This window comes from Hordeum vulgare, chromosome 6H (assembly GCF_904849725.1).
Source record: "Hordeum vulgare subsp. vulgare chromosome 6H, MorexV3_pseudomolecules_assembly, whole genome shotgun sequence".
Classification (NCBI taxonomy): domain Eukaryota; kingdom Viridiplantae; phylum Streptophyta; class Magnoliopsida; order Poales; family Poaceae; genus Hordeum; species Hordeum vulgare.
The window spans coordinates 494,833,922-494,854,845 of record NC_058523.1 but is presented as its reverse complement, the minus strand read 5'-3'; positions in this window follow the sequence as shown (position 1 = coordinate 494,854,845).

The following is a 20,924-nucleotide window of genomic DNA, read 5'->3' as shown; positions in this document are numbered from 1 at the left end:
AGATAAACAAGCCCCTAGTGGGCTGGAATAAGTTCCCACTAAGGCCCATAAGGTTTGAGAAGGAAAAAACACAAGGTGGAAAGAGTTTCCAAGTGGGAAGGTGGAATCCTACTCCAAGTAGGATTGGAGTAGGACTCCTCCACCTCCAATTTCGGCCAAACCTTTAGGTTTTGAGGCTGCCTCCTCCCCTCCCTCCCACCTATATATACGGAGGTTTTAGGGCTGATTTGAGACGACTTTTCCACGGCAGCCCGACCACATACCTCCACGGTTTTTCCTCTAGATCACGTTTCTGCGGAGCTCGGGCGGAGCCCTGCTAGGACAAGGTCATCACCAACCTCCGGAGCGCCGTCACGCTGCCGGAGAACTCTTCTACCTCTCCGTCTCTCTTGCTGGATCAAGAAGGCCGAGAACATCGTCGAGCTGTACGTGTGCTGAACGCGGAGGTGCCGTCCGTTCGGTACTAGATCGTGGGACTGATCGCGGGATTGTTCGCGGGGCGGATCGAGGGACGTGAGGACGTTCCACTACATCAACCGTGTTCACTAACGCTTCTGCTGTACGATCTACAAGGGTACGTAGATCACTCATCCCCTCTCGTAGATGGACATCACCATGATAGGTCTTCGTGCGCGTAGGAAATTTTTTGTTTCCCATGCGACGTTACCCAACAAGCACCCCTCCTTCTTCTTATTCCTTGCCTCCCCCCTAGATGGGAGGAGACTTCCACCTCTGGTCCATGGCCTCCATGGCGACGGAGAGGCGGGAGCCCCTCCGATATTGGATCTCCCTCTCTATTCTCTTCTGTTTCGCGCTTCCCAGATGTGGCCCTTCAAGGTTTCTTAAATCCTAGAGATCTGTAACTCCGATTGCGCTGAAAGTTGTACATGATTTTTTACATAAATTATCTTTCTTGCGCAAGAAGGATGGCTCCAACTGACGTTCGAGGAGGGCACAAGACACCAGGGCGCGCCTGGGTCCTGTGGCACGCCCTGGAGGGTTGTGGGCTCTATGGGCCCCCATTTGCTTTGATCCCACCTCCCCAAAATCACATAAATTCCAAAATAATTCTCCGTAGATGTTTATCACGATTGGACTTCGTTTGACATGGATTTTCTGCCATACAAAAAACATGCAAAAAAACAGGAACTGGCACTCGGCACTAGATCAATAGGTTTGTCGCATAAATCATATAAAAAGTTGCCAAAAGTATGTGAAAGTTGTATAATATTGGCATGAAACAATCAAAAAATATAGATACGATGGAGACGTATCAGGCAGCACGTCCGCGTGGTCCGTCTCCTCGTCGTGCGATCTCTCTCGAACAATCGATCGCTAGATCAGACGTACACATTCGCCGGAGCGACACACGTGCACCGCCTCTAACGGTATCCGCGCATGCAGGATGAACACGTGTAACATTCCAAAATTTTACATTTTGGAATGTTATAACAAATAAATAATTAGGATTTTTTTTATGATGGGTGATTGATTGTTTGAAATTGAGTGGAATTTGAATCTTTTTAAAAAAAATTAATGAGAGGGAATAAAATAACTTGCACAAAAAATTTATATTTTGAATCCCTATTTAGTTTTGAGTTTGAATATTTTTGAAACCCTCTGATAAAAAAATCAAATGAGAGGAGGAAATTGACACTCCAAAATCAAAGACAATGTCTTGATTCAAATTTAAGTATTTGCAATTTATTTTAAACTCAAATTCCTTTTTATTTTAAAGTTATTGCAAAAAATATTTTTTAAAAGTATTTAATTTGGTCTTGAAAATATGTTCATGTTGTAGGACATTTTATTCTAAATTTTTTGATATATAATATGCCTATATAAAATATTCTCTTAATTACGTTTATATTTTTTTCGCTGTTTATTTTCAAAAAAATAAAAAATGCACTATTCACCACGAACACTGTTCATTCGAATTTAAAAAAAAATGGCTGGACGGATTTGCCTCATGGCCGGCCGAATCCTACTTGGCCCATGCGACGCTTTGCTCTCTTTTTTCTATATTACATATATGTTTAATCCCACATTGCCTATCTATTGACCTTTAGACCTTCTTTTCACCTATAAATATATTCATAGGAGCATCCAAAAATCATCTACTTCGGGTTAAATCAATCTTTTGGTTTATCTAGATTTATTAAACAAAAATATTTTCTTCTCTTTGGCGGGATTTCTTGAAGTGGTCTCCTCTTTAAAATTAATTCTTACTCTACATTGTAGAATTATTTCTCTTCGTATTTTTGTTTTATTCATAAATTAGTCTTTGTATTTACACATTAGTCCTAGAATTCTTTTAGACATATCACTTTTCTTCCGTAAAACAGCTTAACCCTGATTTTTTAAATAGCCATAACTATTTACTCGTTTATCCGAATTAGATGAAACCAACGCCTAGAGTTTCATCTTGATCCCACCTATCCGGTGAACCTATCATATCACCTTTTTGAAATTTTCAAATTTTGAAAAAATTTCACACTCATATTCAAACTTCTTTTGATCATACCTTTTTATCCGTAGCTTCGTTTAAGATTAATCCAATTGTGTCGGATTCCTATCAAAATAATCTTCCCGTTTGTATCATTAGTTTTAACTTTTCAACTTATAATTTTGATCAAATCAGATTTATCTATTAGTGCCCAAAACTGTTCACATCGTTCTAAGCTGGTTCAATGTTATATTAAAGTATTTGTATCTTTTGATCCGCTATTTCAAATCTAGTAATTCTTTTTTTCTACATGTTCATATTGATCTCCTATATCCAGTAGCATCATTAGTTTCGACCTTTGAACCTTACAAATTTGAGCGATTCAAATTTGTATTCGAACATTCATTTTATCTTATCTTGCAAATCGTATATCCTTTTCAATTGATTCCTTTTACCCCTAAATACTCATGTCATATATTTTTGTACATAACCATCGTACTTCAGTTCAACTCCTTTAGACCTTCTGAATGCAAATTCAATTCATACTTCAATTCGCTATAACTTGTGTTGTAGTTTTAGTGCTCCATTTCTAGAAATTCTTTCTACAAATAAATTCTTATGTCTTATACTACTTGTCAAACAACATTCATGTTGTTCTCTCAATATTTTTTATCATCTTCCATAATGTATGCAAGTCGAGCTTATATAGCGATAGTTGATCATCCTTTGACTCTTTTGAGTTGACCCCTTTCACCTTTCCTTTTACAACACCATAAGGCCCTATCTTTTCTTATTAAATCTTGGTATGTTGTTATTTTGCACCAAGACATGTTTTGTTCTTATGTTCTTTTGGTTCTTCCTCTTGGCATGAATGTTTATTGAATGCTATTCATTTACGATAGATTGCTCGGAGTGTGACGAGTAGAATTATCAGGATTATGAGAGTGACTATCTACATCAAGTAATACCAAGCAAGTTCGGATTGATCATATTTTTACCTATGGTTTTATTGCATTAGTTTCAACCTTCTTCACCCATTGCATGCAAGTAGGTACTTGGAAACTTTGGTTATTGAGTAGAGTGCTATGATAGGCACCCCTAAACCCTTGTTACTTTGTGCAGGACATTATTTTTTGCTATGCTCCTAGTAGACGGCGTTTGGTTGAGAGTTTATCATGAGTATTGTGAGAACATAATAATCGAGACCTGAAGACTCCAAGACTTGCAAGACCTCAGAACGAAATATACCTCTCGGTGAAGGACGGTTCAGATGGGCTCCCTGGGAAAAATCAGTGGAGGACCCGGGATGCATGGAGAAGCGCCATGACATCTTGCGGAAAGCTTCACCCAGGATCAAACATATGGATGGATATTTCAAGACCCAAGGCTTACATGCACAACCACAAGTCATTATGGGCTCTGGCTTAGTTGGACAACGTGGTGACTCTGGACGGGCGGTGCTACGAGAAGTAGAAGAACGGTGGGATTGGATGCGCACCGACAGAGGCTTAGAGGAACCCGTTGAAAGACCATGTTTTGATCATCCGGTTCTCAAACACCCTGAAGTGCGAGGACTTCAACGGAGGCGATCAAATCTTGTGGGGAACGTGTGCAAAACTCTGCAGAGTACTCAAACCTAATCGATTAGCCGTGTCCACGGTCATGGACAACTTGAGCCGAAGGAACTGAAGTTATCAGGAATTCTCAACACCATTAATTATTGATGTGGGTAATATTGATAACTTGGATATGGGAAATGGTTGGTGGAACCTTCTCATTAACAACCAACAATGTAGTAATTTTTTATTTTACTTTTCTCTTGTTGTAGGAAAAAATTCCTTTATGCAAAACTTAAACTACAGCTCCACCTGCCATATATGCATATAGTATAGATGATATTTTCACCCCTCTCTTTTGTGACTTGCTGGCATATTCAATATGCTGACCTACACGGCTGCAACGTCTTATGTTGCAGATATTTTCTTCGACGAGTAAGAGTACGATTCAGGGTTACAGTCTGCACTCAACCTGCAGTTGGTGTTTATTGGGACTCCACTCCCTTGACTGTTTCTGCTGAGATTTTGAGGTATATATCAGTTTTACGTTATTTACATGTGATTGCACTTTGATATATACACTGATGTACTGTGTGTGCCAGCATACTGATCCAGGGGTGGCACAGATACACATAGGCTTGACTCGTTTTGAGTCGGGTCGCTACAGATATGGTATCAGAGCACATGTTGATTGTAGGACGTGACCCTAGAAACTGGAAATTTCTTAGGAAAGGATCTCCCTAAAATTTTATTTCCAAGAACATCCTTTACTTATCATCTCTTTTGATTTCATCAAATGTTCTCTCTCGCCTCAAATAGTTAGACAATACCCTTTCCCCTTTGACCACATGATGAATCAACTGAGTTCTACTTCAAAGTAAAGGGGACTTCACCATGCATTTGAAGAATTGAAGTAGCACCAATTGAAGACTCTGAAGACCCGAAGAAATTCAAAGACCCTGAAGCGTTCCAATATTTATATGGCCATTAGAAGTCCAAACCCCTTATATATACCCACATTAGATATGATGATTTGTGAGCCGTCATTTGTGTGTGTTTTCCGACAACCACAAATAAAACCTATTCTCAAAAAATATTGTTTGTATTGTGTGTACCTCCCTTTTCTCTCTCTCTCTTACCCATCCCTTTCCAAAAAACCTTGGACCCAATAGATGGCGTAAGAAGCTGGACTTGTAATCTCTGGACCAATGACCCAGCTGGAAGTTGAAATATGGATTCAGAACATGGAGAACCACTCCGGGAGCAATTTGATTTCAAGGAAATATGAAGTGGCACATGCTCTTCAGTACTTTACCCAAAGTGCTTCTATCTGGTGGAGAATGCACCAAGCCATACAAGGATTTAGTGGAGCAGAAACATGGGACAAATTCAAGAAGACTCTGTTAAGATCCCGTCTCATTCAGAAGTGCCATGATAACCCGATGAACAAGCCTTGTGCATGCAAGATCTGTGGAGAAATAGGACACACCCAGGAAGAACACAAGAATGGATGCCCTCATTGTGAATAAAATCACCCAGCGGAGAAATGCCCAACTAGTCAAGTGACTTGTTTCTTGTGTGAAGGAACCACCCACTACCCAGCTTAGTGTCATATTTACCCCAAGGCGCAACAAGTTCTCAAGCAGTAGAAAGAAGCAGTGGAGGAAACCTTCAAGAAGAAGATTCTAGAAGAACATGTGATGAAGGAAATTGAAGACCCTGATGGACGAAGCCTTACCAGATTTTTCTCCAATGCCTGCTACTCATGTGGAGAAGAAGGACACCTTTCAGAAGATTGCACGAGGGAAAGCCAAGAGTGTCTGGGGAACTTGCCAACACAAAATGTAGAGTTTGATCCACTTGAAATAGAAGAATTGGCCGGAATGACGAAGCCCGAAAAGAAGAGAAAGTACACCAGGAACAGCCAAATCTCTGCATATAAGGACTTGAGTCACATCCCATGTTTTAAATGCAAGACCTTAGGTCACTATGCAAATATGTGCCTAGCAAGGAAGCAGGAAACCCAAGGAGCAAAAACAAAACACCAAGAAGCCTCGAGATAGGTCGGAAGTCATTTGTTTTCGTTGCAAGGAAGCAGGACGTTATGCTAGTAAATGTCCACAGGAGAAGAGAGCTAAAATGGAGTAGTTAAGTTTTGTCATTGGAAATAAGTGTAACATGAATCACTCTTGTTTTCATGAGATTATGGAGTTGAATTTTGAAAGGAAGTCTGAGAGATTGTAATAACTTCATGGATCAATGGAATTTATTGTGTCATGATTTCCTATGTTTAATTGTATGAGTTGTTTCTCTATGAACAAAGATCTCTGACCATTTTTGGAGATATGAAAAAAATATGGTCTATGTAGGCATGAGTATATTTCATTTGAAGTGTGGTAGTAATTGGTAAAACCAAAGGATCCAATGAGTAGGAATGTACCATGCATACCAAGGAGCCAAAATCCACTGAATACAGTTGAAGGAAACGCTGGATCATATCAAACTATGGGGATGACAACAGATGAATAATGTACCATGGAATTGAGGAGGGATTTAATATGAGGAAAACAAACACTATTATCGGTACAGACACCAATGGCAAGGAATAATGAGTTCAAGGAATACAACTGGTACCAAGGATGCATCCCAAGATTTCATGAAGGTTGCCCCAAGAGCATGAAGGAATAAGCTATGATGGACCAGCAAACGTTTTCTTAGGAGCATACGAAAGCGTGAGAGTTGTGAAGTTATGATAGATGTTTTGTTCAGCTTGCAGAACCAATGGATTCGTACGAACTTCGTTCATGTACAAGAGTAATTCTGCAACGCTTGTGAGGATGCCCAAGTGTTAGAATGCGAGATTTGCTAAACCTTATACAGAGTAAAGATTTGGGTGCGGAATGGATTGATCACCATGACGACTTACTCTTATCATTCTCTTGCTATTCGGAATGGTAAATCTGAGAGACTTACCCATAGTAGAGATACGACGTTCTTTGAAGGCTTTTGTTTAAGCCTTAGAATGGTATGATGAAAGACCATGTACATGGCACTTGTTGTCACGCGTAAGAAATTTTACTACGAGGATGAAGCCAAGACCATTCTCTTTGCAGGATAACCACAAATGGTATACCACCTTGAGAATCATCGATAGGTTATTTAGAATAGTCACGAAACTTGTGAGTTAAGAAGACCCAGTGCAGGAAGAAGCTTATATCAACGAAAGAGCACTTGATTTTGATGGAAAACATTATGAGTATACTAGAAGATCATCACCAAAGGAGTTACCATGAAGAATGTGAGGAGCCAGATGCCAAGACCCAGAGGATTGCTAAAAATTTGAGGGACCGGTTACTCTCGTTTTAAGTGTGGTAGCACCCCACTTTGCAGAAGATTGGATTTGTTAGAAGACCCCAAAACCCTAACCTTTTCTTTCTAGCCTCTTCAAATCTCGAGGACGAGATTCATTTTAAGTGTGGTACTTTGTAACATCCCAAAATTTTACATTTTGGAATGTTATAACAAATAAATAATTAGGAAATTTTTTATGATGTGTGATTGATTGTTTGAAATTGAGTGGAATTTGAAACTTTTTTAAAAAAATTAATGAGAGGGAATAAAATGACTTTGCCAAAAAAATTCTATTTTGAATCCATATTTAGTTTTCAGTTTGAATATTTTCGAAACCCTCTGATAAAAAATATCAAATGAGAGGAGGAAAATGACACTCCAAAATCAAAGACAATGTCTTGATTCAAATTTAAGTATTTGCAATTTATTTTAAATTCAAATTCCTTTTCATTTTAAAGTTATTTGAAAAAATATTTTTTAAAAGTATTTTATTTGCGCTTGAAAATACGTTCATGTTGTAGGAAAATTATTATGAAAATTTTGATATATAATATGCCTATATAAAATATTCTCTTAATTTCGTTTATATTTTGTTTCGCTGTTTATTTTCAAAAAAAGGCACTATTCACCACAAACACTGTTCATCCGAAGTTAAAAAAAATGCTGGCCGGATTTTCCTCATGGCCGGCCGAATCCTACTTGGCCCATGCGACGCTTTGCTCTCTTTTCTTCATATTACGTATATGTTTAGTCCCACATTGCCTATCTATTGAACTTTAGACCTTCTTTTCACCTATAAATATAGATCCATACGAGCAACTAAAAATCATCTACTTCGGGTTAAATCAATCTTTTGGTTTAACTAGATTTATTAAATAAAAATATTTTCTTCTCTTCGGCGGGATTTCTCGAAGTGGTCTCCTCTTTGGAACTGATTCTTACTCTCCATTCTAAAGGTATTTCTCTTCGTATTTTTATTTTATACTCCCATAGTTTATTATTTTTAGCCTAGTATTCCTACACTAGTATATGGTAGAGTAATTAAATTTATCAATTCGTCTCTGTATTTATACATTAGTCCTAAATTCTTTTAGGCATAGCACTTTTCTTGTGTAAAACAGCTTCGCCTTGATTTTTCAAATAGCCATAACTTTTTACTCGTTTATCCGAATTAGATGAAACCAACGCCTAGAGTTTCATCTTGATCCCACCTATCCGCTGAACCTATCATATCACCTTTTCCAAGTTTTCAAATTTCGAAAAAAATTCGCACTCATATTCAAACTTCTTTTGATCATTCATTTTTATCCGTAGCTCCGTTTTAGATGAATTCAATTGCGTCGGATTCGTATCAAAGTAATCTTCCGGTTTGTATCATTAGTTTTAACTCTTCAACTTATAATTTTGATCAAATCATATTTATCTATTAGTGCCCAAAAGTGTTCACATCGTTCTAAGCTGATTTAATGTTATATTGAAGTATTTGTATCTTTTAATCCGCTATTTCAAATCTAGTAATTCTTATTTCTACATGTTCATATTGATCTCCTATATCCAGTACAATCATTAGTTTTGACCTTTGAACCTTACAAATTTGAGCGATTCAAATTTGTATTCGAACATTCATTTGATATTATCTTGCAAATCGTAACACCTTTTCAATTGATTCCTTTTACCCCAAAATACTCATGTCATATATTTTTGTACATAACCATCGTACTTCAGTTCACCTTCCTGAGACCTTCTGAATGCAAATTCAATTCATACTTCAATTCGCTATAACTTGTGTTGTAGTTGTAGTGCTCCATTTCAAAAAATTCTTTCTACAAATAAATTCTTATGTCTTATACTATTTGTCAAACAACATTCATGTTGTTCTCTCAATATTTTTGATCATCTCCCATAGTGTATGCAAGTCGAGCTTATATAGCGATAGTTGATCATCCTTTGACTCTTTGAGTTGACCCCTTTCACCTTTCCTTTTACAACACCATAAGGCCCTATCTTTTCTTATTAAATCTCGGTATGTTGTTATTTTGCACCAAGACATGTTTTGTTCTTATGTTTTTCTTGGTTCTTCCTTTTGGGATGAATGTTTATTGAATGCTATTCATTTATGATAGATTGCTCGGAGTGTGACGAGTAGAATTATCAGAATTTTGAGAGTGACTATCTTCATCAAGTAATACCAGGCAAGTTCACATTGATCATATTTTTACCTATGGTTTTATTGCATTAGTTTCAACCTTCTTCACCCATTGCATGCAAGTAGGTACTTGGATACTTTGGTTATTGAGTAGAGTGTTATGATAGGCACCCCTAAACCCTTGTTACTTTGGCCAGGACGTTATTTTTTGCTATGCTCCTAGTAGACGGGGTTTGGTTGAGGGTTTATCATGAGTGTTGTGAGAACATAATAATCAAGACCTGAAGACTCCAAGACTTGCAAGACCTCAGAATGAAATATACCTCTGGGTGAAGGACGATTCAGATGGGCTCCCTGGGAAAATCCAGCGGAGGACCCGGGATGCATGGAGAAGCGCCATGACATCTTGCAGAAAGCTTCACCCAGGATCAAAGGGATGGATGGATATTTCTATTGGAATTATGCCCTAGAGGCAATAATAAATATAGTTATTATTATAATTCCTATATCAAGATAATCGTTTATTATCCATGCTATAATTGTATTGAATGAAGACTCATTTACATGTGTGGATACATAGACAAAACACCGTCCCTAGCAAGCCTCTAGTTGGCTAGCCAGTTGATCAAAGATAGTCAGTGTCTTCTGATTATGAACAAGGTGTTGTTGCTTGATAACTGGATCACGTCATTAGGAGAATCACGTGATGGACTAGACCCAAACTACTAGACGTAGCATGTTGATCGTGTCATTTTGTTGCTACTGTTTTCTGGGTGTCAAGTATTTATTCCTATGACCATGAGATCATATAACTCATTGACACCGGAGGAATGCTTTATGTGTATCAAACGTCGCAACGTAACTGGGTGACTATAAAGATGCTCTACAGGTGTCTGCGAAGGTGTTAGTTGAGTTAGTATGGATCAAGACTGGGATTTGTCACTCCGTGTGACGGAGAGGTATCTCGGGGCCCACTCGGTAATACAACATCACACACAAGCCTTGCAAGCAATGTGACTTAGTGTAAGTTGCGGGATCTTGTATTACGGAACGAGTAAAGAGACTTGCCGGTAAACGAGATTGAAATAGGTATACGGATACTGACGATCGAATCTCGGGCAAGTAACATACCGAAGGACAAAGGGAATGACATACGGGATTATATGAATCCTTGGCACTGAGGTTCAAACAATAAGATCTTCGTAGAATATGCAGGATCCAATATGGGCATCCAGGTCCCGCTATTGGATATTGACCGAGGAGTCTCTCGGGTCATGTCTACATAGTTCTCGAACCCGCAGGGTCTGCACACTTAAGGTTCGACGTTGTTTTATGCGTATTTGAGTTATATGGTTGGTTACCGAATGTTGTTCGGAGTCCCGGACGAGATCACGGACGTCACGAGGGTTTCCGGAATGGTCCGGAAACGAAGATTGATATATCGGATGACCTCATTTGATTACCGGAAGGTTTTCGGAGTTACCGGGAATGTACGGGGAATGACGAATGGGTTCCGGAAGTTCACCGGGGGGAGGCAACCCACCCCGGGGAAGCCCATAGGCCATGAGGGTGGCGCACCAACCCTTAGTGGGCTGGTGGGACAGCCCAAAAGGGCCCTATGCGCCATACAAAGGAAAATCAAAGAGAAAGAAAAAAAAGGGAGGTGGGAAGGAAGGGAAGGACTCCCACCCACCAAACCAAGTCCAACTCGGTTTGGGGGGGAGCCTTCCCCCCTTGGACTCGGCCGACCCCCTTGGGGCTCCTTGAGCCCCAAGGCAAGGTCCCCTCCCTCCCACCTATATATACGGAGGTCTTGGGGCTGATTTGAGACGACTTTTCCACGGCAGCCCGACCACATACCTCCACGGTTTTTCCTCTAGATCGCGTTTCTGCGGAGCTCGGGCGGAGCCCTACTGAGACAAGGTCATCACCAACCTCCGGAGCGCCGTCACGCTGCCGGAGAACTCTTCTACCTCTCCGTCTCTCTTGCTGGATCAAGAAGGCCGAGAACATCGTCGAGTTGTACGTGTGCTGAACGCGGAGGTGCCGTCCGTTCGGTACTAGATCATGGGACTGATCGCGGGATTGTTCGCGGGGCGGATCGAGGAACGTGAGGACGTTCCACTACATCAACCGCGTTCAATAACGCTTCTGCTGTACGATCTACAAGGGTACATAGATCACTCATTCCCTCTCGTAGATGGACGTCACCATGATAGGTCTTCGTGCGCGTAGGAAATTTTTTGTTTCCCATGCGACGTTCCCCAACAGTGGCATCATGAGCTAGGTTCATGCGTAGATGTCTTCTCGAGTAGAACACAAAAGTTTTTGTGGGCGGTGATGTGCGTTTTTCTGCCCTCCTTTGTCTTTTCTTGATTCCGCGGTATTGTTGGATTGAAGCGGCTTGGACCGACATTACTCGTACGCTTACGAGAGATTGGTTTCATCGCTACGAGTAACCCCGTTGCTCAAAGATGACTGGCAAGTGTCGGTTTCTCCAACTTTAGTTGAATCGGATTTGACCGAGGAGGTCCTTGGATGAGGTTAAATAGCAACTCATATATCTCCGTTGTGGTGTTTGCCTAAGTAAGATGCGATCCTACTAGATACCCATGGTCACCACGTAAAACATGCAACAACAAAATTAGAGGACGTCTAACTTGTTTTTGCAGGGTATGCTTGTGATGTGATATGGCCAACGATGTGATGTGATATATTGGATGTATGAGATGATCATGTTGTAATAGAAAATATCGACTTGCATGTCGATGGTACGGCAACCGGCAGGAGCCATAGGGTTGTCTTTATACTAACGTTTGTGCTTGCAGATGCGTTTACTATTTTGCTAGGTTGTAGCTTTAGTAGTAATAGCATGAGTAGCACGACAACCCCGATGGCAACACGTTGATGAAGATCATGGTGTGGCGCCGGTGACAAGAAGATCGTGCCGGTGCTTTGGTGATGGAGATCAAGAAGCACGTGATGATGGCCATATCATGTCACTTATGAATTGCATGTGATGTTAATCCTTTTATGCACCTTATTTTGCTTAGAACGACGGTAGCATTATGAGGTGATCTCTCACTAAAATTTCAGGACGAAATTGTGTTCTCCCTGACTGTGCACCGTTGCTACAGTTCGTCGTTTTGAGACACCACGTGATGATCGGGTGTGGTAGACTCAACGTTCACATACAACGGGTGCAAAACAGTTGCGCACGCGGAACACTCGGGTTAAGCTTGACGAGCCTAGCATGTGCAGACATGGCCTCGGAACACATGAGACCAAAAGGTCGATCATGAATCATATAGTTGATATGATTAGCATAGGGATGCTTACCACTGAAACTATACTCAACTCACGTGATGATCGGACTTGAGCTAGTGTAAGTGGATCGTGAACCACTCAAATGACTAGAGAGATGTACTTTTTGAGTGGGAGTTTAGCAAATAATTTGATTAAGTTAAACTCTAATTATCTTGAACATAGTCTAAGTCCACTTTGAATATATTTGTGTTGTAGATCATGGCTCACGCGACAGTCATCCTGAATTTTAATACGTTCCTAGAGAAAGCTAAGTTGAAAGATGATAGAAGCAACTTTGTAGACTGGGCTCGTAATCTTAAGCTAATCTTACAAGCTGGGAAGAAGGATTATGTCCTTAATGCTGCGCTAGGATATGAACCACCCGCTACGGCTGATCAGGATGTTAAGAACGCTTGGTTAACACGTAAGGAGGACTACTCAATGGTTCAATGTGCAGTCTTGTATGGCTTAGAACCGGGACTTCAACGTCGCTTTGAGCGTCATGGAGCATTTGAGATGTTCCAGGAGTTGAAGTTTATCTTTCAGAAGAACGCCCGGATCGAGAGGTATGAGACCTCCGATAAATTCTATGCTTGCAAGATGGAGGAGAACTCGTCTGTCAGTGAACATGTGCTCAAAATGTCTGGGTACTCAAACCGTCTAGCTGAGCTGGGTATTGAACTCCCGCAAGAGGCTATCACTGACAAAATCCTTCAATCACTGCCGCCAACCAATAAAGGCTTTGTGTTGAACTACAACATGCAAGGGATGAACAAGTCTCCCGGCGAGTTGTTTGCGATGCTGAAAGTCGCAGAGTCTGAACTCCGTAAAGAGCATCAAGTGTTGATGGTGAATAAGACCACTAGTTTCAAGAGAAACGACAAAGGCAAGAAGGGTAATTCAAAGAAGAGCGGAAAGCGTGTTGCCAATCCGACAAAAAACCCAAAGCTGGACCTAAGCCTGAAACGGAGTGTTACTATTGCAAGGGTATGGGTCACTGGAAGCGCAATTGCCCCAAGTATCTGGCAGATAAGAAGGCGGCCAAAGAAAAATCAGGTATATTTGATATACATGTTATTGATGTGTACTTAACCGGCTCTTGTAGTAGTGCCTGGGTATTCGATACCGGTTCTGTTGCTCATATTTGCAACTCGAAACAGGAACTGCGGAATAGACGAAGGCTGGCGAAAGATGAAGTGACGATGCGCGTAGGAAATGGTTCCAAGGTTGATGCAATCGCCGTCAGCATAGTGTCACTTCAGTTACCATCAGGATTAGTGATGAACTTAAATCATTGTTATTTAGTGCCTGCGTTGAGCATGAACATTATATCTGGATCTTGTTTATTGTGAGACGGTTACTCTTTTAAGTCAGAGAATAATGGTTGTTCTATTTCTATGAGTAATATCTTTTATGGTCATGCACCGAATGTGAGAGGATTGTTCATATTGAATCTTGATAGCGATACGCATATACATAACACTGAGACCAAAAGAGTTAGAGTTAACAATGATAGCGCCATATTTTTGTGGCACTGCCGCTTAGGTCATATTGGTGTAAAGCGCATGAAGAAACTCCATGCTGATGGACTTTTAGAGTCACTTGACTTTGATTCACTTGACACGTGCGAACCATGCCTCATGGGCAAGATGACTAAAACTCCATTCTCCGGAACAATGGAGTGTGCAAGTGACTTGTTGGAAATCATACATACCGATGTGTCTGGTCCGATGAGTGTGGAGGCACACGGCGGATATCGTTATTTTCTCACCTTCACTGATGATTTGAGTAGATATGGTTATGTCTACTTGATGAAGCACAAGTCTGAAACATTTGAAAAGTTCAAACAATTTCAGAGTGAAGTGGAAAATCATCATAACAAGAAGATCAAGTTCCTACGGTCTGATCGTGGGGGTGAATATCTGAGTTTCGAGTTTGGTGCTCACTTAAGACAATGTGGAATTGTTTCACAGTTAACACCGCCTGGAACACCACAGCGTAATGGTGTGTCCGAACGTCGTAATCGTACTTTATTAGAGATGGTGCGATCTATGATGTCTCTTACCGATTTGCCGTTATCATTTTGGGGTTATGCATTAGAAACAACTGCATTCACTTTAAATAGGGCACCATCAAAATCCGTTGAGACGACACCATACGAACTGTGGTATGGCAAAAGGCCAAAGTTGTCGTTTCTTAAAGTTTGGGGATGTGATGCTTATGTCAAAAAGCTTCAGCCTGAAAATCTGGAACCCAAAGCGGAAAAGTGCGTCTTCATAGGTTACCCAAAAGAGACAGTTGGGTACACCTTCTATCTCAAATCCGAGGGCAAAGTGTTTGTTGCTAAAAACGGATCTTTTCTCGAGAAGGAGATTCTCTCGAGAGAATTGAGTGGGAGGAAGATAGAACTTGACGAGGTTGTCGAACCTCTCATCCCTCTGGATGGTGGCGCAGGGCAAGGGGAAACCTCTGTCGTTGCGACGCCGGTTGAGGAGGAAGTTAATGATGATGATCATGAAACTCCAGTTCAAGTTTCTGTCTAACCACGCAGGTCGACGAGACCACGTGCTGCTCCAGAGTGGTACGGAAATCCCGTCTTATCAATCATGTTGTTAGACAACAATGAACCTACAAATTATGAAGAAGCAATGGTGGGCCCAGATTCCAACAAAATGGCTAGAAGCCATGAAGTCCGAGATAGGATCCATGTATGAGAACAAAGTATGGACTTTGGAGGTACTACCTGAGGGCCGCAAGGCTATTCAGAACAAATGGATCTTTAAGAGGAAGACGGACGCTGAGGGCAATGTGACCGTTTATAAAGCTCGACTTGTGGCAAAAGGTTTTTCACAAGTTCAAGGAGTTCACTACGATGAAACATTCTCACCCGCAGCGATGCTTAAGTCCGTCAGAATCATGTTAGAAATAGCTGCATTTTTCGATTATGAAATCTCGCAGATGGATGTCAAAATAGCGTTCCTTAACGGTTTCCTTAAGGAAGAGTTGTATATGATACAACCCGAAGGTTTTGTCGATCCTAAGAATGCTAACAAGGTGTGCAAGCTCCAGCGATCCATTTATGGACTGGTGCAAGCATCTCGGAGTTGGAACAAACGCTTTGATGAGGTGATCAAAGCATTTGGGTTTATACAAGTGGTTGGAGAATCTTGTATTTACAAGAAAGTGAGTGGGAGCTCTGTGGCGTTTCTAATATTATATGTGGATGACATATTATTGATTGGAAACAACGTTGAGTTTTTGGAGAGCATAAAGGGTTACTTGAATAAAAGTTTCTCTATGAAGGACCAAGGAGAAGCTGCTTACATTCTAGGCATTAAGATCTATAGGGATAGATCAAAACGCCTGATAGGACTTTCACAAAGCACATACCTTGAGAAAGTTTTGAAGAGGTTCAAAATGGAACAGTCCAAGAAAGGGTTCTTGCCAGTTCTACAAGGTACGAGATTGAGTAAGACTCAGTGCCCAGCAACTAATGAAGATAGAGAGCATATGCGCTCCGTCCCCTATGCTTCAGCCATAGGTTCTATCATGTATGCAATGCTGTGCACTAGACCGGATGTTAGCCTGGCCATAAGTATGGCTGGTAGGTTCCAGAGTAATCCAGGAGTGGATCACTGGACAGCGGTCAAGAATATCGTGAAGTACCTGAAAAGGACTAAGGAGATGTTTCTCGTGTATGGAGGTGACGAAGAGCTCGCCGTAAAAGGTTACGTCGATGCAAGCTTTGACACAGATCCGGATGAATCTAAGTCGCAAACCAGATACATATTTATTCTTAATGGGGGTGCGGTAAGCTGGTGCAGTTCCAAGCAAAGCGTCGTAGCAGATTCTACATGTGAAGCGGAGTACATGGCTGCCTCGGAGGCGGCCAAGGAGGGTGTCTGGATGAAGCAGTTCATGACGGATCTTGGAGTGGTGCCAAGCGCACTGAATCCAATAACCTTGTTCTGTGACAACACGGGTGCCATTACCTTAGCAAAGGAACCACGGTTTCACAAGAAGACCAGACACATCAAACGACGCTTCAACCTCATCCGCGACTACGTCGAGGGAGAGGACGTAAATATATGCAAAGTGCACACGGATCTGAATGTACCAGACCCGTTGACTAAACCTCTTCCACGGCCAAAGAATGATCAACACCAGAACTGTAAGGGTGTTAGATTTATTACAATGTAATTCACATGATGATGTGAGGGCTAGATTATTGACTCTAGTGCAAGTGGGAGACTCTTGGAATTATGCCCTAGAGGCAATAATAAATATAGTTATTATTATAATTCCTATATCAAGATAATCGTTTATTATCCATGCTATAATTGTATTGAATGAAGACTCATTTACATGTGTGGATACATAGACAAAACACCGTCCCTAGCAAGCCTCTAGTTGGCTAGCCAGTTGATCAAAGATAGTCAGTGTCTTCTGATTATGAACAAGGTGTTGTTTCTTGATAACTGGATCACGTCATTAGGAGAATCACGTGATGGACTAGACCCAAACTAATAGACGTAGCATGTTGATTGTGTCATTTTGTTGCTACTGTTTTCTGCGTGTCAAGTATTTATTCCTATGACCATGAGATCATATAACTCACTGACACCAGAGGAATGCTTCGTGTGTATCAAACGTCGCAACGTAACTGGGTGACTATAAGGATACTCTACAGGTGTCTCCGAAGGTGTTAGTTGAGTTAGTATGGATCAAGACTGGGATTTGTCACTCCGTGTGACGGAGAGGTATCTCGGGGCCCACTCGGTAATACAACATCACACACAAGCCTTGCAAGCAATGTGACTTAGTGTAAGTTGCGGGATCTTGTATTACGGAACGAGTAAAGAGACTTGCCGGTAAACGAGATTGAAATAGGTATACGGATACTGACGATCGAATCTCGGGCAAGTAACATACTGAAGTACCAAGGATATGACATACGGGATTATATGAATCCTTGGCACTGAGGTTCAAACGATAAGATCTTCGTAGAATATGTAGGATCCAATATGGGCATCCAGGTCCCGCTGTTGGATATTGACCGAGGAGTCTCTCGGGTCATGTCTACATAGTTCTCGAACCCGCAGGGTCTGCACACTTAAGGTTCGACGTTGTTTTATGCGTATTTGAGTTATATGGTTGGTTACCGAATGTTGTTCAGAGTCCCGGATGAGATCACGGACGTCACGAGGGTTTCTGGAATGGTCCGGAAACGAAGATTGATATATAGGATGACGTCATTTGATTACCGGAAGGTTTTCGGAGTTACCGGGAATGACGAATGGGTTCTGGAAGTTCACCGGGGGGAGGCAACCCACCCCGGGGAAGCCCATAGGCCATGAGGGTGGCGCACCAGCCCTTAGTGGGCTGGTGGGACAGACCAAAAGGGCCCTATGCGCCATACAAAGGAAAATCAAAGAGAAAGAAAAAAAGGGAGGTGGGTAGGAAGGGAAGGACTCCCACCCACCAAACCAAGTCCAACTCGGTTTGGGGGGGGAGCCTTCCCCCCTTGGACTCGGCCGACCCCCTTGGGGCTCCTTGAGCCCCAAGGCAAGGTCCCCTCCCTCCCACCTATATATACGGAGGTATTGGGGCTGATTTGAGACGACTTTTCCACGGCAGCCCGACCACATACCTCCACGGTTTTTCCTCTAGATCGCGTTTCTGCGGAGCTCGGGCGGAGCCCTGCTGAGACAAGGTCATCACCAACCTCCGGAGCGCCGTCACGCTGCCGGAGAACTCTTCTACCTCTCCGTCTCTCTTGCTGGATCAAGAAGGCCGAGATCATCGTCGAGCTGTACGTGTGCTGAACGCGGAGGTGCCGTCCGTTCGGTACTAGATCGTGGGACTGATCGCGGGATTGTTCGCGGGGCGGATCGAGGGACGTGAGGACGTTCCACTACATCAACCGCGTTCACTAACGCTTCTGCTGTACGATCTACAAGGGTACGTAGATCACTCATCCCCTCTCGTAGATGGACATCACCATGATAGGTCTTCGTGCGCGTAGGAAATTTTTTGTTTCCCATGCGACGTTCCCCAACAATTTCAAGACCCAAGTCTTAGCTACACAGCCACAAGTCATTATGGGTTGTGGCTTGGTTGGACAATGTGGTGACTTTGTACGGGCGGTGCTACGAGATGTAGAAGAACGTTAGGATTGGATGGGCACCGACAGAGGCTCAGAGGAACCCGTTGAAAGACCATGTTTTGATCATCCGGTTCTCGAACACCCTGAAGTGTGAGGACTTCAACGGAGGCGATCAAATCTTGTGGGGAACGTGTGCCAAACTCTGTAGAGTACTCAAACCTAATCGATTAGTCGTGTCCACGGTCATGGACAACTTGAGCCGAAGGAACTGAAGTTATCAGGAATTCTCAACACCATTAATTATTGATGTGGGTAATATTGATAACTTGGGTATGAGAAATGGTTGGTGGAACCTTCTCATTAACAACCAACAATGTAGTAAATTTTGCTTTTACTTCTCTCTTGTTTTAGGAAAAAATTTGCTTTATGCAAAACTTAAACTACAACTCCACCTGCCATATATGCATATAGTATAGATGATATTTTCACCCCTCTCTTTTGTGACTTGCCGGCATATTCAATATGCTGACCTACGCGGCTGCAACGTCTTATGTTGCAGATATTTTCGTCGACGAGTAAGAGTATGATTTAGGGTTACGGTCTACACTCAACCTGTCGTTGGTGTTTATTGGGACTCCACTCCCTTGACTGTTTCCGCTGAGATTTTGAGGTATATATCAGTTTTACGTTATTTACATGTGATTGCACTTTGATATATACATTGATGTACTATGTGTGGCAGCATACTGATCTAGGGATGGCACAGATACACAGAGGCTTGACTTGTTTTGAGTCGGATCACTACAACACCGTGCGGCGGACTGCTAGGTCCGGATCACACAGTTGGCGGTGGCGAGTGGAGGTGGCTAGGTGCAACACATGCACAACCCTAATGACTGTGCCGAAGCGATCAATCAAATAAGTGTGCCGCACCTCCATTATATATAGGCGTTCAGCGCAGGCTCAACTCTTGGGCCTCGCATGGACCCTAAAGCCCACGTGTTACGTCCCTTAAGCGCGCGATCTTTAGGTTCTCGTTCACTTGGTCGCGAGTCTGACCACGTCCGACTCAACTAGTGTGTAGCAGCCTCTAGGAAGGCGTGCCGACTCCAAGTGTCCGATGAAGCTGGTTAGGCGTACCTGTACTTCATACTTATGTTCCCTTTGCCACAAGATATACGTTGTCGTGCTTAAGGCGACATGGTCATCCTTCTTGGCGCACTACCTATTTCTCGTTCCGGTGAATCTAACCAACATTTGGATTATCTCATAATCCTCATCGCATGGCCATGCTTATCCAGTCAGATCACCCCAGGGGCCGAGCGTATATCTCTCCTAGTCGGAGGGGCAAATCCCATCTTGCTCGACCATGTCTCGCAGCATGGGTATGGACAAGCCCAAAACTTACCTTTGTAACTACCCAGTCACAAAGTAGCGTTTGGTCAGCCCAAACCAAGCCTGTCACTATTGGGGAACGTCACAGGGAAACAAAAAAATTCCTACGTGCACGAAGACCTATCATGGTGATGTCCATCTACGAGAGGGTATTTACGATCTACGTACCCTTGTAGATAGCACGACAGAAGCATTAATAAACGCGGTTGATGTAGTGGAACGTCCTCACGTCCCTCGATCCGCCCCGTGAATCGTCCCACGAACCGTCCCGCGATCCGTCCCACGATCCGCTCCGATCTAGTGCCGAACGGACGGCACCTCCGCCTTCAGCACACATACAGCTCGACGATGATCTCGGCCTTCTTGATCCAGCAAGAGAGACGGAGAGCTAGATGAGTTCTCCGGCAGCGTGACGACGCTCTGGAGGTTGGTGGTGATCTAATCTCAGCAGGGCTCCGCCCGAGCTCCGCAAAAACGCGATCTAGAGGAAAAACCGTGGAGGTATGTGGTCGGGCTGCCGTGGAAAAGTTGTCTCAAATCAGCCCTAATACCTCAGTATATATAGGAGGGAGGGGAGGATCCTTGCCTTGGGGCTCAAGGAGCCCCAAGGGGTTCGTC